The 10,650-nt window shown below is 37.0% G+C and overlaps 1 pseudogene; it reads left to right on the forward strand.

Annotated features, from left to right (window-relative positions):
* The first annotated feature begins 8,685 nt into the window (after positions 1 to 8,685).
* Positions 8,686 to 10,209, forward strand: LOC101720771 (uncharacterized; annotated as a pseudogene).
* Positions 10,210 to 10,650: the final 441 nt, after the last annotated feature.

The raw sequence follows: 10,650 nt of genomic DNA on the forward strand, positions 1-10,650 counted from the left end.
AAGGGAATGGGAGTAATATGAGAAAATGGAAAAATAGGAACAAAATTTTTGTAAATAGGGAGGAATGGAGGGGTTGAAGGGAGGGCTGGGCAAGGGTGAAAAATAAGAACCAAGAGAGATTATGGAAAGGTCCAAATTTCCAATGATGAATGTCATTATATTGTATACCTAAAATGTACCAATGATTAGAATGAATAATCGATAATGCAAAATAGGAAGAAAAGGTCCAAAGGAGTAGGGGTAGTGGGAGGGGCAGGGGAAAGGAAAGAAGGGAAAGGAAAAATGATGAGAAATGGAAAAAATGGAAATAAAGTCTTTGTAAATAGGGAAGGGTGGAGGGGGTGAAGGGAGGGCTAGGAATGGGGAAAAAATAAGAACCAAGATGCATTATGTAAAGGTACAATTCCCAATGAGAAATGTAGTTGTGCTGTATACCTACAATGTACCAATAAAAGAATTTAATAAAAACACAAAAAGACTGATTTTAGTCAATGAACCAACGGGACAGCGTACAACTGACATAAAAAAATGTTCTTAGAAGTAATGGCAGAATACTTCCCAAGCAGAAGAAAAGAACTTGACATACAGATAACTGAGGTATGTATGACTCCAACTAGCCATGATCAAAAAAAAAATCTACACATAGGCATATAATAGTGAAGATTCCAAAAACTCAAGAGAAGAACAAAATTCTACAAGCAGTTAGAGAAAAGGAAGAAATGACATACAGAGGAAAGCCAATCAGAATCACAGCAGACTTCTCCACACAAACCCTCAAGGCAAGAAGAGTTTGGAGTGATGTACTGCAAGACCTAAAGGAAAACAACTTCCAACCCAGATTGATGTTCCCTGCAAAAGTATCTTTCAAAATAGATGAAGAAATAAGATACTTTCATGACAAAGAGCACCTTAGGAACTTCATGAATAACAAACCAGCATAGCAAAAATTATAACAATATCCCAGGTAAAGGCAATGGGGATCACAACCCCAGGAAGCCCTGCCTAATGAATCCATCAGGCATGACAAGAACTTAAATGCAAAGAAGGTGAAACCAACAAAAAGGAAAGGTCATGACAAGGATAAGTCAATACATATCAGCTATAACCATCAATGTTAATATTCTCAATTAACCAATTGAAAGAAATAGACTGGCAGAATGGGTCAAGAAGATCCAACAATATACTTCATAAGAACCACACTTAATTCAAAAAGAAACTCATAGACTGAAAGGTAAAGGGTGGAAAACAATGCTCCATGTGACTGGAACCCCCGCAAAACAGGAGTAGTTATCCTCTTTGCAGATCAAATGGATTTCAAACCAAGACTAATAAAGAGTGACAAAGGACAATGAATCCTTGTAAAGAGAAAAATCCAAGAAAAAGAGATGAGAATCATAAATATATATGCACCAAACACTAATGCACCCAACTGTATAAAACAAATACTAACAGACATGAGAAATCAAATAAGTACTAATACAACAGTAGTGGGGAATCTCAATACCCCACTGTCACAAACACATAGATCACCTAGATAGAAAATAAATAACAAAATACTAGAACTGAGACAAACTCTTGAACAAATGAACTTAACAGATGTTTATAGTGTTCTACACCATAAAATTAAAATACACATCCTTTTCAGCTGCACATGAGTCACTCTCCAAAATAGACCACATAATTGCTCATAGAGCATGTTTAAATAAATGCAAAGGAATTAAATTCATCCATAGTGCAATGAAATTGGACATCAGTAGCAAAAGAAACCATAAGAATTTCATAAACACATGGAAACTGAACAACACACTTGTGAATAACCAATGGGTCACAGAGGAAATAAAAGAAGAAATCAGACAGTTTCTACAATTAAATAACAATGTCCTTAAAACATATCAGAATCTATGGGACACAATGAAAGCAGTCTTACTTGAGAAATTGATAGCAATAAATACTCATATTAAGAAAACAGAGTGAGCTCAATTAATCTAATGCTGAACCTCAAGCTTCTAGAAAAAGAAGAGCAGGACAAACCAAAAACTCATACCATGGAGGAAATTACAAAGATCAGAACAGAAATCAATGCAATGGAGACTAAGAGAACAATACAAAAAATCAATGAAGTCAAGAGTTAGCTCTTCGAAAGAATAAACAAAATTGACAAACCCTTAGCCAACCTTATCATAAAAAGGAAAAACAGGTCCAATTCCATGAAATTAGGATGAAGAGGGTGAAATTACAATGGATGCAGCAGAAATCCAGAGGATCATCAATACCTACTTCAAGAACCTATACTCCAATAAGATGGACAACGCAGAAGAAATGGACAGATTCATAGATACATAGGAATTACCAAAGTTGAACAAAGAAGACCTAATAATTCTAACCAATGCAATATCAACCAGTGAAATTGAAAATGTAATTAAAAACTTACCAATTAAGAAAAGCCCAGGCCCTAATGGCTTCACTGCTGAATTCTACAAGACTTTTAGAGAAAAAGTATTGCCACTACTATTTAATATCTTCAATGAAATTAAAAGGGAAGCAATACTCCCAAATTCATTCCTCGAAGCAAGCATCACCTTGATTCCCAAAGCAGAGAAAGACCCAACCAAAAAGAGAACTATAGGCCAATCTCACTAATGAACACAGATGCCAAAATCCTGAATAAGATACTGGCAAATAGAATACAGAAGATCATCAAGAAGATCATACATCCTGACCAAGTGGGATTCATCCCAGGGATGCAGGGATGGTTCAATATATCAAATTGATAAATGTAATACACTATATTAACAAAGCCAAAGCCAAAGCCATATGATCATCTCAATAAATGGAGAAAAAACTTTCAAAAAATCCAACATAGATTCATGATAAAAATCCTACAAAAAATTGAAATACATGGTTTCTACCTCAGCCTGATAAAACCCATCTATGAAACACCAACAGCCAATATCATACTAAATGGTAAAAAACAGAAATCCTTTGCACTAAAATCAGGAACAAGACAAGGATGCTGCTATCACCACTCCTGTTCAACATAGGTTTGGAAACATTAGCCACAGCAATTAGACAAGAGAAAGAAATAAAAGAAATAAAGATAGGAAAAGAAGAAGTCAAAGTGTCATTTTTTTGCAGGTGACATGATACTCTATTTAGAAGACCCCAAGATCTCCACCAAAAGCCTTCTAGACTTCATAACCAAATTCAGTAGAGTAGCTGGATACAAGGTCATCACACAAGAATCAATAGCTTTTCTCTACAAAAACAACAGACTCACTGAAAGAGGAACTTGTGAAACAATTCCCTTCACAATAGCATTCAAAAAAATGAAATATCTAGGAATCAACCTAATGAAAGAAATCAAAGACCTCTACTCTGAAAACTATAGCATTCTGAAAAAAGAGACTGAAGATGATATCAGAAAATGGAAAGACATCCCTTGCTCCTAGGTAGGAAGAACTAATACAGTGAAAATGGCCATACTTCCAAAACTGCTCTATAGATTCAATGCAATCGCAATTTAACTCCCATCAGCATACTTCACAGGCCTTGAGAAAACATTCTAAGAATTCATTTGGAACAAGAAGAGACCTAGAATAGCAAAAGCAATTTTAGGCAACTTGACAAGTTAGGGGGTATCATATTCCCCAACTTGAAGCTATACTACAAAGCTGCTGTGATAAAAGCAACATGGTACTGAGAAAGACAGACCTGAGGACCAGTGGAACAGATTAGAAGATGCAGAAACAACTGCAAACACACTCAGCCACCTAATCTTCGACAAAGGAACCAAACACGCTGGAGGAAAGATAGCCTCTTTAATAAATGGTGCTGGAAAAACTGGGTTTCAACTTTCCAAAGATTAAAACTAGACCTATATCTCTCACCATGCACTAAACTAAAATCAAAATGAATTAAAGATCTAAATAGTAAAACACAAGCACTAAACCAGCTGGAAGAGAGGCTAGGTAGAACTCTTGAAGACATTGGTGTAGGAAAAGATTTCATGAACAAAACCTCAGTTGTACGTGAAGTAGCACAAACAATCTATAACAGGATCTCATCTTATTAAAAAGCTTCTGCAAAGCAAGAGAAACCAGCAACAGCATGAAGAGACAACCAGAATGTGGGAAAAAATTTTACCAGCTGTTCCTCAGACAAAGGTCTACTATCTAGAGTATATAAAGAACTTTAAAAAATCAGTCCTCCCAAATTTAAAGACTCAATCCAAAAATGTGCATCTGAAATGAACAGATATTTCTCAGACAAAGAAGTAGAAGTAGCAAATAAACATATGAAAAAGTGTTCAACATCACTGGTCTTTTGAGAGATGAAAATGAAAACAATGCTCAGATTCCACCTAACCCCAGAAATCATGTCATGAAATCAATCAATAACAAATGCTGGAGGGCCTGTGTGGAAAGAGGAACACTGCTCCACTGCTGAAGGGAATGTAGACTGGTACAACCACTGTGGAAATCAGTATGGAGATACCTCAAAGAACTAGGACTGGAAGTCCAATTTGACCCAGCTCCTCCCCTGCTGCCTATCTTCACCAAACAATGAAAAGAATCATACCACAGTGATATATGTGCACCCATGTTCATAGCAGCAGAGTTTGTAATAGCTAAAACTTGGAAGCAGCCCAGATGCCCATCAGCTGGAGACTGGATAAAGATAATGTGGTTTTTTAATAAAATGGAGTACTACTCAGCCATAAAAAATGAGAAATTAGATACATTTATTGCTAAATGGATGCACATTGAGGCGATACTCTTAAGTGAAATAAATAGGACACACATGTGTAAATACCGAATAGTTTCTCTGGTGTAAGAAACTGAAAGTGTAAATAAGGACTAAAAGTTATCATAGATACTGTGAAATATGAAGAAAAGGGACAAAGGGGAGGGGTAGGGGAAAGGAAAGAAGGGATGGAATTAATATGAGAAAATGCAAAAAATGGAAATAAATTCTTTGTAAATAGAGAGTGGTAGAAGGGTATAAGGGAGGGCAGAGTAATTGAGGAAAGAAAAAATAAGATATATTATGTAAAGTTACAAATTTCCAGTGATGAATGTGACTATATTTTATAACTAAAATGTACCAATAAAATTAATTTTTAAAAAAGAAAAATAATTTGCAAATAAGAATGGTTGCAAACAAGGATGATATGACATTTGTCATTTAAAATAGTAAGCAATAAATTTATTATCTACAAATTATTTTACTTGTGAATGTTTAGATAAAGTTAAGCAATTGACATCCCAAATGCTATCATAATGTCCTAGAATTTAGGTAATGAAGTGTGGTAGTATCATAATAGGCCATCACAAATGTCATTAAAATTACAATAAAGAAAATTTAAAATGCTTGAAAACGTTGCTAAATGTTAAGTGCCTTGAGGCAAGAAAATAACATCCTATTGTAAAAACTGTAGCAGTTTCCAACAAACATTAGACACCACTTTTCAATGATTTTACTGAACTTAACACAAAAACCTTATGTATAGTACACAAACATACTTATCTTTTTTTGTTTTGTTTTGTTTTGTATTTTTGAGATGGGGTCTTGCCATGTAATTCATTCTTGACTCAAACTCACTATGTAGCCCAGGCTGGCCTCAAACTTGCAGCAATACTCCTGTCTCAGCCTCCCAAATGCTAGGATTACAGGCATGTGCCACCACACCTGGCTTACAAATTTACTTAACTCAAAATATATTTCTTTTATAATTTCTGGGTTTTTACCTGTCTGCACATTATTGTTCATTTTATTTTTCTTCTACTAGTAGCTACCTGTTTCTTCACTGTCTCACACATACCAGATCATGTACGTTTTTATATTATAGTATTATACACATATATGTTACTTTAATCTCAGACTATTATTTAATTGGTATTTCTCTTTTATTGTAATGTGAGAAATTTGCCTAATATTTACTTCTATTGTCCTTCTATCAACCACATTATGATTATGTTGGAAAACTGAAGATTTCCCAGATTTTAAATATTAATATTACTTATATAATTAATGGTTGCTATTGCACAGTGTTTTTATTTAAATGGAATGATATTCATATATTCAGTTTGCATCTATTTTTAGTGTTTACTGTTACATTACTAATATATGATGAGCTTCCTCTTCTGGAAACTTGTAAAAGTATTTTTAGTTTTTCCTAATGTCTCTAAAGATTGATTTGTACTTGTGTTCTCTTCTATCACAAGCATTTTAATATTGACACTGAATTTCAAAACAGTCCAACTCTTTGCTTTGCTTAGAACTTATTTTGGTATTTTGTTAGCCAATACAAGCTTACACCTTGTTACAGATCTGTGCTCATTGAACCAATTGTTGCTGTATAAAAACAAGTTCATGCCTTAGCTTTTGGTACTAAATAATCCATTTACACTTAAAATAAACATATGACATCATTTTTTTCCATTAAAAAACAGAATTCCTTTGGAAACTATAATATTTACTGGATATTTGGACACAACCATGTAGTTTGATTGGACTATTTCACTGTCTTCCTCCTATTTTCCATCTGTTCTTTCCTCTTAAAATTGAAGCTTAAATTGGTGACAATATGATGGAAATGTTTGAAGAAATCAATATACTTACTCATGGGCTGGGGATTTAGCTCAGTGATGCTGTGCTTGCCTGGCAAGTGCAAGGTCCTGAGTTCGATCCCTAGTACCACAAACAAACAAACTTCCAAACCAAACAATATACTTACTCATTTCATTGATTTTTTTTTTCAATGAGAGTCATCCATTCCCAGTCCTCTTTCAAAATTAGCATCTTTTAGAGAGGACAGAGACAGGAAAAATTTAGTATAATTTGTTCAACAATTTTATGTAAATCTTTCTTTACAAAAAGAGGAAATTAAATATAATTCTTTAAGTTCACATACATTTAATATTAGTATTATTTTACTTTTATAAGTACATGTTTGCAGTATATAATGGTTACATTGACTGTAGGGAATTGGTACATGTAAATAACACATTTTAATTCCCTTCTTTTTCCTCCCTTCACTTCCCTTTATTTTTCCAGATTCAGATTCATTTTTTTAACTTTTAAGGCCTTATAAAGTTAATTATCATACATAAAGATTGAAAACCAGAGTAATAGGCCAAAGAACATATAAGCCATGTGAAAAAAATTGTACTAAGTCAAGGTACACTTTTAGATACATTATCTGCACTGGATGTCAATATTTTTCTTCTTTTTCTTTTTTCCTATTGTCTGATATATATAGTCTCAAGGCATCTGAGTTACTTCAGTTAACATTACAGTCTCAAGATGCATCCATTTGCCTACAAATGACTCAAGTATATTCTTTATGGCAGAGTAGTATTCCATTGTGTATTAGTATCACATTTTCTTCATCCCTTGATCAGTGGATGAACACATAGGCTGTTTCCAAGATTTACCTCTTACGAATTATGCTGCTAAAACATGGATATGAATATACCACTGTGATATGATATCTTTAAGTCTTTTGAGAAGATACCTAGGTGTGAAAGAGCTGGGTCAAATGAAATTTCTACTTTGAGTTTTTTGAAGAATCTCCATACTGATTTCCATAGTTATTGTATCAGTTTACAGGCCCACCAATAATACAGAAGTATTCCTTTATCCCCATAGCCTCACTGTCATTTGTTATTGGTTGATTTCTTGATTTTAGCCATTCTTTCTGGAGTGAGATAGAATCTCAATCTTGTTTTAAATTGCATTTCTTCAATGACCACTGATGTTTAATATTATTTCAAATCTTTATTCCAAATGTATTTCTTCCTCTGAGAAGCATCGATTTATTTTAGATGCCCATTTTTAAATTGGGTGTTTAAATTTGTGGGGTTTAATTTTTAAATTCTTTACATATTGTAGACATCAGTCCTTTTTCTGAAGAATAGCTGGCAAAATTTTTTTCCCGTCCTGTAGAGTATCTCTTCAATCTGTTAGTAGTTTCCTTTGCTATGTAGAAGCTTTTTAATTTGATGTGATTCCATTTGTTGATTCTTGGTGTTACTTCTTGTGCAGCCGGAGTTTTGTTCAGAAAGTCTTTACCTATACTTATGTCTTCAAGAATTTTACCTATTTTGTCTTCCAGCAAATTGTTTCTGTTCTAATTTTTAAATCTTTAATCCATTTTTATTTTAGCTTATTGCATGATGAGATCTATGGGTATAAGTTAAACCTTTAGCATGCGAATAGCCAGTTTTCCCAGCACCATTTGTTAAATAGGCTATCTTTCCTTCAGCCCCTTTGTCAAAAAAAATACCTGAGGGTCCCCGCCGGCCCCAGCCGCCTCCCGCGGGCGGGATGCAGATGTGGAATCCCGGGCAGGGGCGGTGCGCGGGGGGCGGAGTTTCGCAGGACAGGGGTCTGAGGTTCCCTGCGACCAGGGTTGCAGCTGGCGGGGACCACGCGGCAGAGGCAGTTCGGCTCGGACCCTGCCCTGTGCCTTTGCAGCAGCCACGAGCCCTGGAATTGGGGTGTTTGTAGGTGTCCAGAGGTGTGCATTTGACTGGGGGACTGAAGCCCGGAGCGTGACCCTCAGCCGAGGACAAGGCAGGGTGCGTGGTGGGCTGAGCCCGCAGGAGCCACCTCAGTCGCCAGCAGTGAAGGCCCGGCTGGGTTCAGAGGGCCTGATGTCTGGATCAGTGCAGCGGGACCTGGTGCAGGAGGAGTGGGGGCTGCTCAGCGAGGCACAGAGACTCCTGTACTGCGATGTGATGGTGGAGAACTTTGCACTCATAGCCTCTCTGGGGCTCACCTCTTTCAGGTGCCATGTCATTGCCCAACTCGAGATGGGGAAAGAACCCTGAGTGCCTGACAAATGTCTATGACTTCAGCCATGGCAAAAGGGCTTTTGGCAGGCCTGGGTCTGATTTTTCCTGTAGAACAGAGGGTAAGGCGTTACCTTCTAACCAAAGTATTTCTGTACAAGGAATATCCCAGGATGGGAATCCCAAGACAGCTTTGTCCACACAGAAGACCTACCCCCACAACACATGTGGCCCACACTTGAAAGACATTTTGTGACTGGCTGAACACCAAGCAACACATGCCAGGCAGAAGCCCTATGTGTATAAGGCAAATAGGACAGGGTTCAAGTTCAACCCAAACCTTCTCCAGCAACAGGTGCAGAAGAATGCAAACAAGCCTGCCAGAAAGGAGGGCAGGGCCTCTCCTGTAAAGACCTGCACAGACCACACATCACAGAACCCTTCCATGTGTGTGGAGGGCAGGGAGGACTTTGTGGCCACATGAGGCTTTGTGCAGAGTCAGATCACTCCCAGTGTGGAGGAGGTACACAAGAATTCTGAAGGTGCATTAGATTTTCCCTCTGTCCAAAAGCATAACAAGAGCAGTCAATCTAGGGATGCTTTCAGTGACACATCCACACTTGTTCATCAACAGAAAGTCCACATTGGAGAGAGGCCCTATGAATGTAGCAAGTGTGGGATATTCTTTAGCAATGCCTCTGGCCTCATGCAACACCAGAGAGTTCACAATCAAGGAAAACTGTATAAGTGCTGTGAGTGTGGGAAATTCTTTAGTCAGCACTCTAGTCTTATGAAACATCAGAGAGTTCACACTGGTGAAAGCCCCTACATGTGCAGTTACTGTGGAAAATTCTTTAGCCGAAGCTCCAAACTTATCCAACATATGAGGGTCCACACTGGTGAAAACCCCTATGAGTGCAGCAAATGTGGGAAATTATTTAGCCAGCGTTCCAACCTCATTTATCATAGAAGAGTTCACACTGGTAGAAGTGCTCATGAATGCAGGGAATGTGGGAAATCTTTTAACTGCAACTCCAGTCTGATTAGGCATGGCAGAGTTCACACTGGAGAAAGACCTTATAAGAGCAACGAATGTGGGAAATTCTTTAGCCACATTGCCAGGCTCATTCAACACTATATAGTTCACACTGGTGAATGGCCTTCTGGGTGCAGTGAATGTGGGAAAGCCTTCAGCCAAACCTCTGACCTCATGAAACATCAGAGAGTTCACACTGGTGAATGGCCTTATGAGTGCATTGAGTGTGGGAGGCTGTTTAGCAAAAGTTCCAGCCTCAATAGTCATAGGAGACTTCACACAGGTGAACGGCCTTATCAGTGCAGTGAATGTGGCAAATTCTTTAATCAAAACTCCAGCCTCAGCAACCATTGGAGGCTGACACACCTTCATTTATAGTTTGTTTATTTTGACAATGTTATACTGTTTTTATCACTGTAGCTTTGTAGTGTACCTTGAAGTCTGGGATTGTGATACCATTTGCCTTGCTCTTATTGCCAAGAATTGCTTTTGTTATTTTAGGTCTCTTATGGTTCCATATGAATTTTAGGATTGTCATCTCTAGTTCTCAAAGGAATGTTATTGGTATTTTGATTGGGATTGTATTAAATATACACAACAGTTTTGGAAGTATCGCCATTTTGACTAAATTTTTTCTGCCTATACAGGAACAAGGTATATCTTTCCATTTTCTGATATCCTTTCAATCTAATATTTCCGAGCACTATAGTTTTCATTGTAGACGTCTTTCACTTCCTTGGTTAGGTTAATTCCTAAATATTTCATTTTTCCTGATGCTACTGTGAAAGGAATTGTTTCCCTAATTTCTATCTCAGTGAG

This window comes from Heterocephalus glaber, unplaced genomic scaffold (assembly GCF_053883595.1).
Source record: "Heterocephalus glaber isolate CG9 unplaced genomic scaffold, H.glaber_assembly_v1.0 deba00001613, whole genome shotgun sequence".
NCBI classification, from domain to species: domain Eukaryota; kingdom Metazoa; phylum Chordata; class Mammalia; order Rodentia; family Bathyergidae; genus Heterocephalus; species Heterocephalus glaber.